Below are 14,407 nucleotides of genomic sequence, written 5' to 3'. Positions count from 1 at the left end.
GGTTACTACTGAATGTGAATTTGGTGCCAGAGTGGGTGGCACCTTCCAGCAAAAGCCCAGAGATAAAGATCTCAGGAGTGAGTGAAAAAGTGAGTAAGTGAGGGAGTGAGTGAATGAGTGGTTGAGTGAGTGAATGAGTGGGTGAGTGAGTGAATGAGTTGGTGAGTGAGTGAGTGGGTGAGTGGGTGACTGGGTGAGTGGGTGAGTGAGTGAGTAAGTTGCCACCACAGCCACTGCCATCCTTTGGTGACCTCACAGTTCAATCTCTCTGGCTGCCAATCCTCCAGGTCTTCAGCACCAGCTCGGGACTGCATAGACAACTGGACTGATGGACTGAGCAGCTAACTAGGTTTTTAGTCTCTCTAGGATGCAAACAGCTATTGTTGACTGCCCGTTCCTTATCAGTAAGTCAAATGGTAATTTTTAAATATATATGTTTGTAATGTATATTCATTTTATCAATCCTATTCCACTAGAGAACCAGATTCCTATGCATGGCTATTGGCAATGCAGAGATGTTGAGGAATTGTAAGGCAAATATCATGGCATTTTATTTTATTTTATTTTATTTATTTTATTTTTCCCACCCATGATTTTTAAATTTCTTTTTAAATTTAAACTAATAAAATTTATTTTAAAATATAAAACTCAGCATTGATATTTTTTAAGTCATCAAAATAATTTATAATAGTTAAATGCCTCAAATATGTATGATGTGTTCTGAAGCTAAACGTAATATGGACTCAACCAGTTTTTTTGGCTTTTTTTTTTTTTTTTGGTTTTTTGAGTCAGGGTTTCTCTGTGTATCCCTGGCTGTCCTGGAACTCTGTAGACCAGGCTGGCCTCGAACTCAGAAATTCGCCTGCCTCTGCCTCCCAAGCGCTGGGATTAAAGGCGTGCACCACCACACCTGGCCTCAACCAGTTTTTAAAATTATTTGGAACATTAAACAAGATAAAAATAGAAAAAAAATCTCTTATGAAGTCCTCTATGAAAGGAAATTGTGACAGGTTCCTAATTAGACAGAAACCATTCCATCTCCAAGGGAGAATACACAGTGTAACTGTGGCTTCATAGGATGAATTGGGTAGTGTTTCTTCTGTTTCTATTTTGTGGGATAGTTTGAAGAGTATTGGTATTGGGTCCTTTTTGAAGGTCTGATGGAATTTTGCACTAAACCCGTCTGTTCCTGGGCTTTTTGTGGTTGGGAGAATTTTAATGACTGCTTCTATTTCTCTATGGGGCTATGGGACTGTTTAGATGGTTTATCTGGTCCTGTTTTAACTTAGGTATTTGGTATCTGTCTAGAAAATTGTCCATTTCATCCAGATATTCCAGTTTTGTTGAGTATTGTCTTTTGTAGTAGGATCTGATTTTTTTTTTTAATTTCTTCAGCTTCTGTTGCTATACCTCCCTTTTCATTTCTGATTTTGTTCATTTGGATAGTGTCTCTGTACCCTCTGGTTAGTCTAGCTAAGGGTTCATCTATCTTGTTGATTTTCTCAAAGAACTAGCCCCTGGTTTTGCTGATTCTTTGTATAGTTCTTCTTGTTTCTACTTGGTTGATTTCAGCCCTGAGTTTGATTATTTCCTGCTGTCTACTGCTCTTGGGTGTATTTGCTTCTTTTTGCTCTAGAGCTTTCAGGTGTGCTGTCAGGCTGCTTGTGTGTGCTCTCTCCAGTTTCCTTTTGGAGGCACTCAGAGCTGAGTTTTCTTCTTAGCACTGCTTTCATTGTGTTATGAATGGCATAACACACTGCTTTTATTGTGTCCCATAAGTTTGGGTATATTGTGCCTTCACTTCCATTAAATTCTAAAAAGTCTTTAATTTAATTCTTTATTTCTTCCTTGACTAAGTTATCATTGAGTAGGGCATTGTTCAGCTTCCATGTGTATGTGGGCTTTCTGTTAATTGTGTTGCTATTGAAGACCAGCCTTAGTCCGTGATGATGTGATAGGATGCATGGGATTATTTCAATCTTCTTGTATCTATTGAGTCCTGTTTTTGTGACCAATTAAATGGTCAATTTTGGAGAAGGTTCCATGAGGTGCTGGAAGAAGGTATATTCATTTGTTTTAGGATGAAATGTTTAATAGATATGTTAGATCCATTTGGTTCATAACTTCTGTTCATTTCACTGTGTTTCTGTTTTTTTTTTTTGTTTCCATAATCTGTCCATTGATAAGAGTGGGGTGTTGAATTCTCCCACTTTTATCGTGTGAGGTGCAATATGTGCTTTGAACTTTAATAAAGTTTCTTTTATGAATGTGGGTGCCCTTGCATTTGGAGCATAGATGTTCAGAATTGAGAGTTCTTCTTGGTAGATTTTTCCTTTGATCAGTATCAAGTGTCCTTTCTAATCTTTTTGGATAACTTTTGGTTGAAAGTTGATTTTATTTGATATGAGAATAGCTACTTCAGCTTTTTTCTCAGAACCATTTGCTTGGAAAACTGTTTTCCAGCCATTTACTCTGAGGTAGTGTCTGTCTTTGACACTGAGGCTTGTTTCCTGTATGCAGCAAAATGCTGGGTCCTGCTTAAATATCCAGTCTGTTAGTCTATGTTTTCTTATTGGGGAATTGAGCCCATTATGTTAAGAGATATTAAGGAATAGTGATTGTTGCTTCCTGCTATTTTTTATGCTATTTTTATGTTTGTGTGGCTCTCTTCTTTTGGGTTCGTTGAAAGAAGGTTACTTTTTTGCTTTTTCTAGTGTATAGTTTCCCTCCTTATGTTGTAGTTTTTACTTTATTATCCTTTGTAGGGCTGGATTTTGTTGAAAGATATTGTGTAAATTTGGCTTTGTCATGGAATATCTTGCTTTCTCCATTTATGGCAACTGAGAGTTTTGTTGGGTATAGTAGTCTGGGCTGGCATTTTTGTTCTCTTAAGATCTATAAAACATCTGCCCAGGATCTTCTAGCTTTCATAGTCTCTGTTGAGAAGTCTGGTGTCATTCTGATAGGTCTGCCTTTATATATTACTTGGCCTTTTTCTGTTACAGCTTTTAATATTCTTTCTTTGTTTTGAGCATTTGGTGTTTTGACTATTATGTGATGGGAGGAATTTCTTTTCTGGTTCAGTCTATCTGGAGTTCTGTAGGCTTCTTGTATGTTCATGGGCATCTCTTTTTTATGTTAGGGAAGTTTTCTTCTATAATTTTGTTGAAGATATTTACTGACCCTTTAAGTTGGGAATCTTCACTCTCTTCAATATCTATTATTCTTAGGTTTGGTCTTCTCACTGTGTCCTGGATTTCTTGGATGTTTTGAGTTAAGAGGTTTTTGCATTTTGCATTTTCTTTGACTGTTGTGTCAATGTTTTCTATGGTATCTTCTGTACCTGAGATTCTCTCTTCTATCTCTTATATTCTGTTGATGATGCTTGCATCTATGACTCCTGATCTCTTTCCTAGGTTTTCTATCTCCAGGGTTATCTCCCTTTGTGATTTCTTTATTGTTTCTATTTCCATTTTTAGATCCTGGATGGTTTTGTTCAATTTCTTCACCTGTTTGTTTGTGTTTTCCTGTAATTCTTTAAGGGATTTTTGTATTTCCTCTCTAAGAGAGTCTAGCTGTTCACCTGTGTTCTCCTGTATTTCTTTAAGGGAGTTATTTATGTACTTCTTAAAGTCCTCTATCATCATCATGAGATGTGATTTTAAATCACAGTCTTGCATTTCTGGTGTGTTGGTGTATCCAGAGCTTGCTGTGGTAGAAGTGGGTTCTGACAATGCCAAATATCCTTGGTTTCTGTTACTTATTTTTTGTCCTTGCCTCTCAATATCTGGTTATCTCTGGTGTTAGCTGGTCTTGCTGTCTCTGACTGTGGCTTGTCCCTCCTGCAAGCTTGTATGTTAGTACTCCTGGGAGACAGTTCTCTCAAGGAGTAATTTGGGTATGGAGAGCCATGGTGCAGAGTCAGCTCCGGAGTGCAGATGGAAACCAGAAGGTTCCTGTCCCTGTTTGTTCCTTGGTTCCTGTATCTTGATGGCTCTGGGCAGGTCCCTCTTGGGCCAGAAATTTGAGCAGAAGTGGTGGTCTTACCTGTGCTCACAGGCGTGTCCACACTCCTGGGAGACCAGTTCTCCCCCCGTGTCTGTTTATTTTAAAAAAGAAAGAAAGGATGAAAGAAAAAGAACACATTCAGAGCCTTTAAGGAAAAAAAAAAGACTTAGCATGAGATTTTTGAGAAACAGCAGGCCATGATGTTTAAAAGTAGTTAATCCTTTCCCCAAAGAATTAAGCACAAATGTTAACACTGCAATGTGCTCTATGGTGTTGATTTCAAGTCCAGGTGGCATAGAAGAGGCTGATCTAGAACACTGCATCTTCTCACAGAAACAGAGAAGACAATGAAGACCAGCTATTGCAGCTTAGAAAAAAATGACAGAAACCAGCCCTGTGTCTGAAGTTTTGAAAGAGGACCTCACCCAACATTTCAACAGTTATCTCTGAAGCTTGGAAGATAACAACATTTATCAAGGTCATGGCCACCAGTCAGCGATAGTCTCAGTGACTCCTGGTCTCAATTCCTTGCCCTAAATACTAGATGTCTAAAATGGTTGCACAGACATTGTTCCACTGTAGTCTAAAATAAAGCATCCACTTGTTCTCCAAAAGAAAACAAGCACTGTATTTCAGGAAAATGGCACTGAATGAATGGAATGATACTGTTAATTTGGGAAGCTGTAAAAATATAGCCCTGTACCTCTGAAGACAGCTGTTCCTTCACGTGACAGTGAACCTCAGGCTCCACCTCCCCTCTGCTCTCCTGGGTGCAGCTGAAGCAGGAGGTTTTGGGGCACAAGGTGCTCCATTTAACAGCTGATCTGCTGGGACAAGAAGTTAATTTCTAGCTTTGAGATGGTTTCTGGTAATTGTAGGTAATTTAAAATATAATTGCAATTTAGTTGGGGGGGGACCCCCTCTGTGCCGTGTTTACGCTCATCACTCTAATTTAAGGTCTAAAAGGTTGGCTGAGCTGCACTTCAGTATACACCCACTTAGCATCTTCCTGATTTCACCCCCAGTGATTATAGAGCCTCAGCAAACCTCAGTCTGCATTACAAGACAGATGCTGCCAGGCTCCGATACAAAGTTTCACATTGTTTGCCAGGCTGACGCTGACAGGATCCGGATTCTCAAACAAAGGAAAGTGCAAAACTCCAAACTGCAGAAGTTATTTATCTATTTATGTTTACTTTTAAAAAAGATTTACTTTTACTTTTAATTATGTGTGCACATATGTATATGTGTGTGGGTACATAAATATGAATGCAATGTCCTCAGAGTCCAGAGGAGAGCGTGGGGTCTCCAGAAGCTGGAGTTACCAGCTGTTGAAACCTGTCCCACGTGGGTGCTGGGAATCAAACTCAAGTTCCCCAGAACAGCAGATGCTCTTTAATTTCAGAGCTATCTCTCCAGGCCAGTTTCAAACTTTAAAAACAAAGTTCACTCAAGTGGCATTCAGTATATTTTTGTTGTTGTGCTAATACCACCATTATCCATAACCTGAACTTGTCTCCATGCCAGACAGAATTCTGCAGGGTATGGTATTACACAACACTCAGCTACTGTCCTTGGTAATCATTAGTCAATGTTCTGTTTCTATAACTTTGATTATTTGGATTTTTCATGTGAGTAAAGCCAAGATTTGTCCTTTTATACCTGGCTTAGCTCTCTTAGTGCATGTATTTCTAATAAAACGACACCCTGCCTCCCCTGACCCCGCAACAGATGGTACTTTAAAAAAAATAGTCTATTTGGGAACAGTACCATGCCTTTATTAGTTGCAATAGTGGACTACAACTTTTCCTGTTGGGAAATTAACTTAAGACATGGTTCTCCTAAGAGCTAGGTCAATGTTAACATTAAAAAAAAAAAAAAAAGTCTAGAACAGTCTGAAATGACCTTAAAGCCAGCAGAATTGAGGGCTCTCAAGAGGAAGGTACTGTTTGGACCTGAGAGCCTTTGAAGCTGCTTATACTCAGCCCACCAGCTCCCTGACAGCCTCTTGGTGTTTCTGTTTGAGAGCCAGCTGCTTGCAGTGTGCCTGCCCTAATTCTCAAAGTTTCCTAAAGCTAAAATGCTATTTTAAAAATCTGGCTCCCTCAGTTTGGCTAGAGGGAGGCTGAGTGGATGGTTTTTGTAAATTAACAAGGTGGGTCATGTGGCTCAGATTAGGTTCTTCTTCTTCTTCTTCTTTTTTTTTTTTTAGAAATCTGCTTTCAAAACCCATCAATCATTTCTAAAGTGAGCACCCCTGTTTTATCCCACAAGTATTGAAGGACAGGAAGCGAGAAGGGCATTGCCATTTCCTTTATAGTATTTTAGGACGTATATAAGCAACCTGCAATACCTTTCAAGAACGGCAAGCACAGTCAGGAACTGTTTATCTGACTGTGGACACGTTATTCAACATGTTGACCCTGGGAGACCCGGGAGACAGCTCAATAGATAGTGTTTTTCTTAGAAAACCTGAGTTCAAGACTGTACTTCAAGTGTGGTAGCAAGCTCCTGTGGACCAGTGTGAGGGAAGGAAAGACAAATGGATCTCCAGAGCTTACCTGCAAGGTGGAGAAAACAAAAACAAAAGCAATAAAACAAACAAACAAAACACCCAAAGTAGGTAATCACACACACACACACACACACAGAGAGAGAGAGAGAGAGAGAGAGAGAGAGAGAGAGAGAGAGAGAGAGAGAGAGAGAGAGAGAGCATATTAAGTCTTATTTCATTTTTATTTTGGAAAGTTCACATAAGATTCTGAAAAGTATTCAAGGCAGGTAGTGTCTCCAATACAGTTGTCATTTTTCTGTGCTGACTCTCCTACAATGATGACACATGCTTTATGATCATCAACATATTTGATAACATCTCAAATTCATTGGCAATGAAATTTATAGGTATTGCTAGACAGCATTTCTAGTAGCATATTACTACGACTCATGAGAAGTAGGAGATAGGGGTTTGTCTGTTATTCAAGAAAAACTTGCATGGTAATGAGAGAGAATGGATGGAGATGGGGAGGAGTCAAGGAAGGAAGCAGTTTTAGATAAAGTCTGCTCATACAGGCTGGCACTAGGGATGGGGTAGGTGTCTAGAAAGGGGAAGCTTCCAAGCAGAAATCCTACCCATGGTTATTCCATGGGACATCCTAGGCCATAAATGAGACAATTTTAGGACACTAAAACTTCTGTAGGAGTTGTAGAAGCAGAAAAAAAATGGTCCACTGCTGTGGTGTCTTGTGTCCTCTGACTTAAAAATATCAACATAATAGATTCTCTTAATTATGTCTTAGTAATGATTCACCCTAGATAAAGTCACAGCTTAAAGCAAAAACATTATGAGCTGGGGGTACAGCCCATGGTAGATGGTTTGATTTGCATGGGATGTGTGCTCTGGGTAACTCCAAAAACTCTGCAAATGAACACACAAAAACAACGTACCATCCCTAATTATGTCTTTGTTCATGAATTTTACCATTACCCAATCATGACAAAAACTTGTGAGTCTCTCTCCCTCCCCCTTCTCTCCCTCTCCCACTCTCTCTCTCTCTTAGTGTGTGTGTGTGTGTGTGTGTGTGTGTGTGAGTGAGTGTGTGTGTGTGTGTGTGTGTTCAGCTTGGTTTATTGGTTTTGTTTGGAGGCAAAAGCTTACTTTGTAGCCCAGGTTGACCCAAAATTATTAGACCTGTCAGACCTCAAACTCCTGGTTATGCTCTTGCCCCAATCTTCCAAGAGCCGATGTCATAGACATGAGCTATCATGCCTGCTTTATGATGTATGACTTTGAAATATTTGAAAAATTACCAGCTGAAGGCGTTATTCCAACAGTCATTTCTTATGGCTTTTTCTAAATCCAAGGTGTTCTCTTAAATACATCCTTGTGTTTCAGGTCTATTTTTGAAAAGAGATGGCACTAGGACTTGTTTAGAATGTCCTTCACAAAGCTGGTGGCCACTGGAGGAGTGAAAGTTCTGCCTTCATTTCAATTTACTCATGATTGGTCATGCAAGTCAGGAGAGGTGTATCAGGGGCGGGGCTTTGGCCACTGGCTGACTGGACATTCAGTCTGTGTTCTCTCTGAGATTAACATAAAAACAAGTGGTCTCTGCACAAGCACACAGAGCTGGCATCCATGAACCACAAAGCAATTTAGATAAGACAGCAATGGGTTCTTGCAGAGGCATGCATACAACTGATATTTCTTATTTTGGCTTCTTTGTAAAGACTTATTTATGTATATGAGTGCCCTATTTGCACGTATGTCTGCATGACAGAAGATCCCATTACAGATGGTTGTGAGCCCACGTGTAGTTCCTGGGAATTGAACTTAGGACCTCTGGGAGAGTGGTCAGTGCTCTTAACCACTGAGCCATCTCTCCAGCACCTTATTTTGACTTCTTAAGGTCTTGCCCTTGGATGTTCTTATATTCATAAGTTGGCATGAGTCATCTTGTTACTCAAGCCCCTATCTGGGAATTAGCTGTCAGGCTCCACAGGAACAAGCCAGGAGACACATATTTGTTGTGAAACTCCATTTATAAGCAGCAGAAACCCTAACTGAAGAAGAAAGTGGTCTCATTGGCTTTGGCAGAGATGGGCTGGACATATCCATGCAGTCTTTGTTCAGTTGTCACTTGGTCTCTAGCTGTACATGTCAAATCACCTAAACACACAATTTGGCACACAACCTCAGCACAACACACAATGGCAAAAGAATCACTTCTTTAGCATAAAATCCACATCTATTAGACTCATGGCATTGGTGGCTTCTCTTAAGTGCAGACATTTTTTCTTTTTTTCTAAAGAAAAGCTGACTCCTCTCATGAGTCTTCTTCATCTTGCTTCCCCACATGCTCAAGATCGATAGGTGACAGAACAGTAAATCCCCAGATGTGAGCACCACCCTGGAACAGAGACCCTCACTAGGAATGCCCACTGCTCCACTCTAGCCAGATTTGCCTGTTCACACCCTGGCTTCCCCAGGCTTTCCAAATACCAGCTGAGTTTCCTATCGCTTTACTTTTACCCTGGTGAGCTAATTTAGATACTCCGTTTCCCCCTCTTGTTTTGTTTTTCAAACATTACCAGGTTTTCATCTACTCCTCCTTGGATGAGCAATTCTCTCCAGGTTCCATTTGTCAGCAAGATGTTTTTCTTACATACTAAGTTGATTTTCCACTTTTATCTATATGATATGAGAAGCCAGGCATGATTGTCACCTGTTTCCTAAAAAAAATTTTTAAAAAATCCTTTTTTTCCCATTCTGTCTTGTATTATTAACTAGAAGTAAGACTGAAATAGAAAGCTATTTACATTTGAATGTAGATAGAGGGATATAGCTGTATGTAAGCACGGCTCAGACAGAGCTACGAAAAGAATGTTCTATTTGTGCTGTTCCTGTAAAAATTAGCTAGTACTCTGTCATGAGTATTATTCAGATTGTTCACCCATTTATTTTTTTTTTGTGGATAGCTACCTCTATTTGCCATGTGCTACCCCCTTTTCTAATGGAGTTAGTGGGCAATGAATTTAGGGGAGCCAGCTTGTTGTAGCACACACCTGTAATCCCATCACTTTAGGGGGAGGTAGAGACAGGAGCATCATTGTTCTGAGATCTAGGCCAGCCTGAGCAATATAGCAAGATCCAGTCTTACAACAAAATAAAAACAAGAAAATGAACAAAAAAGACCTCGGGGTGGGGGACGTTGAAGGTTTTGCTGAGATTGGCACAAGCTGGTCAGCGGGTCCTCTGTCACGGACGCTGTCTAAAGTTCCAGGCTCTGAAGCAATACTGGAAATAGCTCCTACTAGTCTCAGAAAGGACCTGCCTCACATCAAAGTGCCCCACTTCTTGGTTCCCGACACAAAGGAAAAGCTTCCTAGTGGAAGCTTTCTTAGCTGCTTCTGAGGAGCACGGTACTTCAGGACTGGGCAGCTGCAAGTGGATGTGTGACAAACCCAGCTGAGGCTACCAGTAAGTGGGGTTTATCAAATTGACTGTTTTTAATTTGTTAGTTGACCTGAATTTTTGGCATAGTTTTTCTCGTCTACGACAGGATCAAGTCTGGGGTCTGATTTTTATCTCCATTTTCTAGTTACTGTCAACCTTTCCCTTTCTAGCCTCCTCTGATCTGGAACATTCTACAGCTTCTTTGTTTATGACACTGACGCTGTTGACGAATGCACTTCTCACTCACCGCTGATTGTAGTACAATTCTGTGTTGTTGTTCTTGTTGGGGGGGTTGCTTGTCTTGTTTGTTTGTTTGGTTTGGTTTGGGTTTTTGTTTGTTTTGGTTTGGTTTGATTTGGTAAGTCTGAAAGTCCTTGTAGCTGGGCTAAGTTTTGCCTCTTGTGGCCCAGAACTGCATGGGCCACTAATGCTGTCTGCTTCTATGTATACTGTGCCTGGACTGCCCTGGGAATGTTTGTTTTGATGACTTGATGACAGCCGCTCCACATTCTCAATTACATAGTTTTCGTGTGCCGTTTTTACTTTTGGAACACAAAATCAGTCCATGGGAAGATGAAGATAGACTAAAATGACACAGATACCCTCATTCTCATCAAAAAACAAAAATAAAAACAAAAACAAAAAACCTCCTGTAGAGGTAGCTTGGCTGGTAAGTTTTGTCTGGGCCAGTCTTCACTAGCATGATTGTAATGTCCTTATTTATGCAAAATGCCAGGGAAATGTAGCTTTGTGTAGTTCAGCCACATCTGATCAAACTGTGCCCCAAAGCACTTCCTATGTGAAAGGATATAAGTACCCTGTGTTTGCAGCATCCATGGCTATACTTCTACACGTCTAGATCATAGCACAGGAGACTAAGGATCGTAAGGGCTGTCTTGAGAGAAAGTGACTGGGGAGCAGATGCTGGAGAAAGTGAAATGTTCACTTCTGTAACCTTTGCAAGTCCCAAGACAAACGGGTACCTGTGACAAATCATTAGCAAATAAAGAAAAGCATTTCTTGTAGAACTTGATCAGTTAACCCAGACCAATTAGGGACACAGCTTGGTTTCCCACCCGTTAGGCTTCTACGCCCCATTTGAAAGCTTTGTAGGCAGCTGCCATACCCTAGAGCAGTGAAGAAAGTTCTGGGTGATCATCATGACTTTGGCTCCTTTTGGCATTCGGGCTTCTGAGTGGGGCTGTAACTTCTGAGCCCTAACTCTCCATCTCATCTCCAATGCTAGTGTTAACATTGTAGCGCCTTGAGGACACAGTGTTGCCCCATCCTTTCCACTCATATGATTAAGATTACAAAGTAGCAATGAGATGTTGTAAACTAGAGCATCAGCTCAGTCTCTTCTGTTTCTCAGTCTTATAGCTGCACATGTTCATGTGACAATGATGGTTTATTTGGTCCCATGATGGCATTTTGCATACTAAAAAATTATTGCCTCGCCTACTATTGAATACTTCTCTTATTTAAAGAGCTGAGAATAAGTGACTATTGAATGCTCAGCCATAGATATTTATTATCCCCACCCCTTGCAAGGCTCATGGAATACACGGACAGAAAGACTGGAAGAGCCAGAGGAGGGTGGGGAGCTGAGCAGTGTGAAAAAGGAACTCTGTCTTCCAGCTACGACATGTCTGTCGAACTATTAAACCCTCAACAGCTTTGATTTCCACCACTAGATCTATAGAAGAGTGGGCCAGTCAACATTCTCTCACGAAAGTGGGAATGGCTCACAGGACCCTACCCTCCCTGAGTATGTATAGGCAGCTAATGGTTAATAGAGGCAAGATGACATTTTCTTCTGAGGCATAGCTACTGGTAAGATACTGGTACTTCAGAATCGTCTCCTATATTCTTGTTACTAGGCCTACGGAAAACTCATGGGGACATCTCCCACCACACACATACACACAGGGAGAGACACACACAGACATACAGAAAGAGACTCACATACACACACACACAAACACATAAACACAATGCCCATACACAGAGAGAAACTCACATATGCACAGTCACACACATACAAACACACACACACACACAAACATAAACATAAGGTACATACACACAGAGACTCTCACACACAAACATACACAATACAAACACACAGACACAAATATTCACTCACATATACAAACACACAGATACACAGACACAGACACCACAGACACAGACACAGACACAGACATACACAATGCACATAAACAAGGAAGTAGTGGCAGAACTAGCTGGAAGGGGAACCGTAGGAGTGGAGGGGGCAAGAAAGAGTAGCAGGTGGTTGCACATGAGGAATTTACATTGTGCAGACGTACAGAAAGGTCACGATGAAACCTATGACTATGAATAATTGACATAAAGTCCTTCAACATTCTCTGTAAATACAAAACATCTTAAGTTTACTTCTTTTAGGAGAGACCCAAGCTAGCAATCATTGTATTCCGGAACCTTGAAATGCCGTGTTGTTCTCCTTAGCACAGAGCATCTTAGAACCCACAACCCAAGGGAAACTTCATGGAAAACCACAAGCTGCCCCACTAAAATTTCTCCGCTGGCATCCACATTCATCCCTAGGGGTAGACCTCAAATTCCAACACTAATTAGTTACATGGCCATCCTGTTAAAAGATCCTATGCTTATCCAAGAGGTCTATGGGAAGCCCTGACTATCTCATCTCTGATGAGTCCCAGGGATGTGTTGCGCTGGCTGTTCCTGGACCCCACTATGAATAATGAGGCTCTGGGGAACAAGAGTCATTCAGCTTTTCTTTCTTAGTGAGGCATCTATTACCATAACACACAGTCAGTGACAGTGAAGTCACAGCAGGCCTTCTAACACGAAGTCCAGTACAGCTCCGACACGGTTGCTAGAGTGGAAGGGAACCCCAATTCAGCCTCGTCCAACATATAGATCTTCAGCTAGTCACTGGTGGCCTCAAGGGCGGCAAGGGAGTGTGATGTTGCCACTTATTTTTCAGAGTTATTATACAGTACAGGTGCGCAGCTGGCAGTTGTAAATGCTTGTCTATTCTGTTCTGCCGACTGCATAGAATTACCTTGTTAACCCTCCCTGTACCTCAAGTGTCTGCCTATGGATGGATTCAGCCATATGGCAGTTTCAGGATTTTACTGGAGCTGCAGAGATGGCTCAGTGGGTAAGAGTTCTGCTACATAAGTCTACTGACCTGAGTTCAAATCCTCAGCTGAAAAACCATTTGTGTTTTCATGTATGCCTATGACTCCAGGGCACTAACGAGTGGAGGCAGGAGGATTGCCAAGGCTTGCTAGCTGCCAGCCGAACCAGATTCAATAGAGGACTCTGTCACAAGAGAAGGGAGACAGGAATAGAGCAGGACTTCCAACAATCCTCTGGCCTCTGAATGTGTATGCATGCCCCCTATCACACATACAAGAAGTGAATTTGATTAATTCAGTAAGTCACCATATGCTATAGGCTATCCCCAGTAAGACTATATATTTATACAAAGCCACCTGTTTACCCTAGAGCAGAATAAATTTATGAATTGATTTCCTTTGATTGGAATTTGATTCATATTGGGTTAACAACATAGTATAAGTTATATATGCATCAGCAACTCCCAGAAAGAGAGAAGAACACAGGACACTCCTAAGAGAGGGTGCCTTGTTTGATATACTCTGTACATGTAGCAAACACTTACTGAGTATCTCATATAGGCAAAGCTTTCATTGTTGTCCCACTCCTGCAGGTTCAGGACCACCCGTGTTTCCTGCTACTATTTCTGAAAGGCAAAGCATGCAATGTACTTTCCCTTTCATTTAGCTCATGTATGTCAGTTTTCTGTAACTATAGCAAAATGGTTAAGGTTGGATAACTTGTAAAGAAAGGAAGATGGTGTTTAGCTTACATCTTTGGAGGCTAACGGTTCAAGCATCGTGGGTACCCACATTGTGATGAATGTGTGTGAGCATCAGGGTCAGGACATGTGCAGAAGGAAGAGATTTCATGACCGGCTGAGAAGCCAGAGGATGGTAATCAGGAGGTTCGTGAGGGCCTCGCAAAAACTCTGGGAATTCCTTCTGAGGGTATGCCCTCTGTGATCTAAGGCCTCCGATTAAATCCTACTACCTTGTAACAGTTCCATATTAACAACCAAGTTCCAACACAGGGACTCTTGGGAGAACACACATAAGCTACATCCAATCCCAGCACAGGGTGAAAGAAGAATGTTAAAAATCTCTGTTCTCTCACTATGGTTTGGGGGTTTTAATGAGTTTTGTGCTTTGAAGTGATATTCCAAAAGAGATAAAGATAATCTCTCCAAAGCTCAGAACTCAGAAAGGGCTGTTGGCGATGCTACCTGAATGCTTCCTGCAAGCCTGGCTTGGATTAAGTGCTTCATGTGGCTTAAGTCATTTAAACCTTGCAGAAACCCTGTAATATCAGTATTAT

The sequence above is a fragment of the Mus caroli genome, unplaced genomic scaffold (genome assembly GCF_978045245.1).
Source record: "Mus caroli unplaced genomic scaffold, Mus_caroli_1 scaffold_12, whole genome shotgun sequence".
NCBI lineage: Eukaryota > Metazoa > Chordata > Mammalia > Rodentia > Muridae > Mus > Mus caroli.
This window is presented reverse-complemented; position numbering follows the sequence as displayed.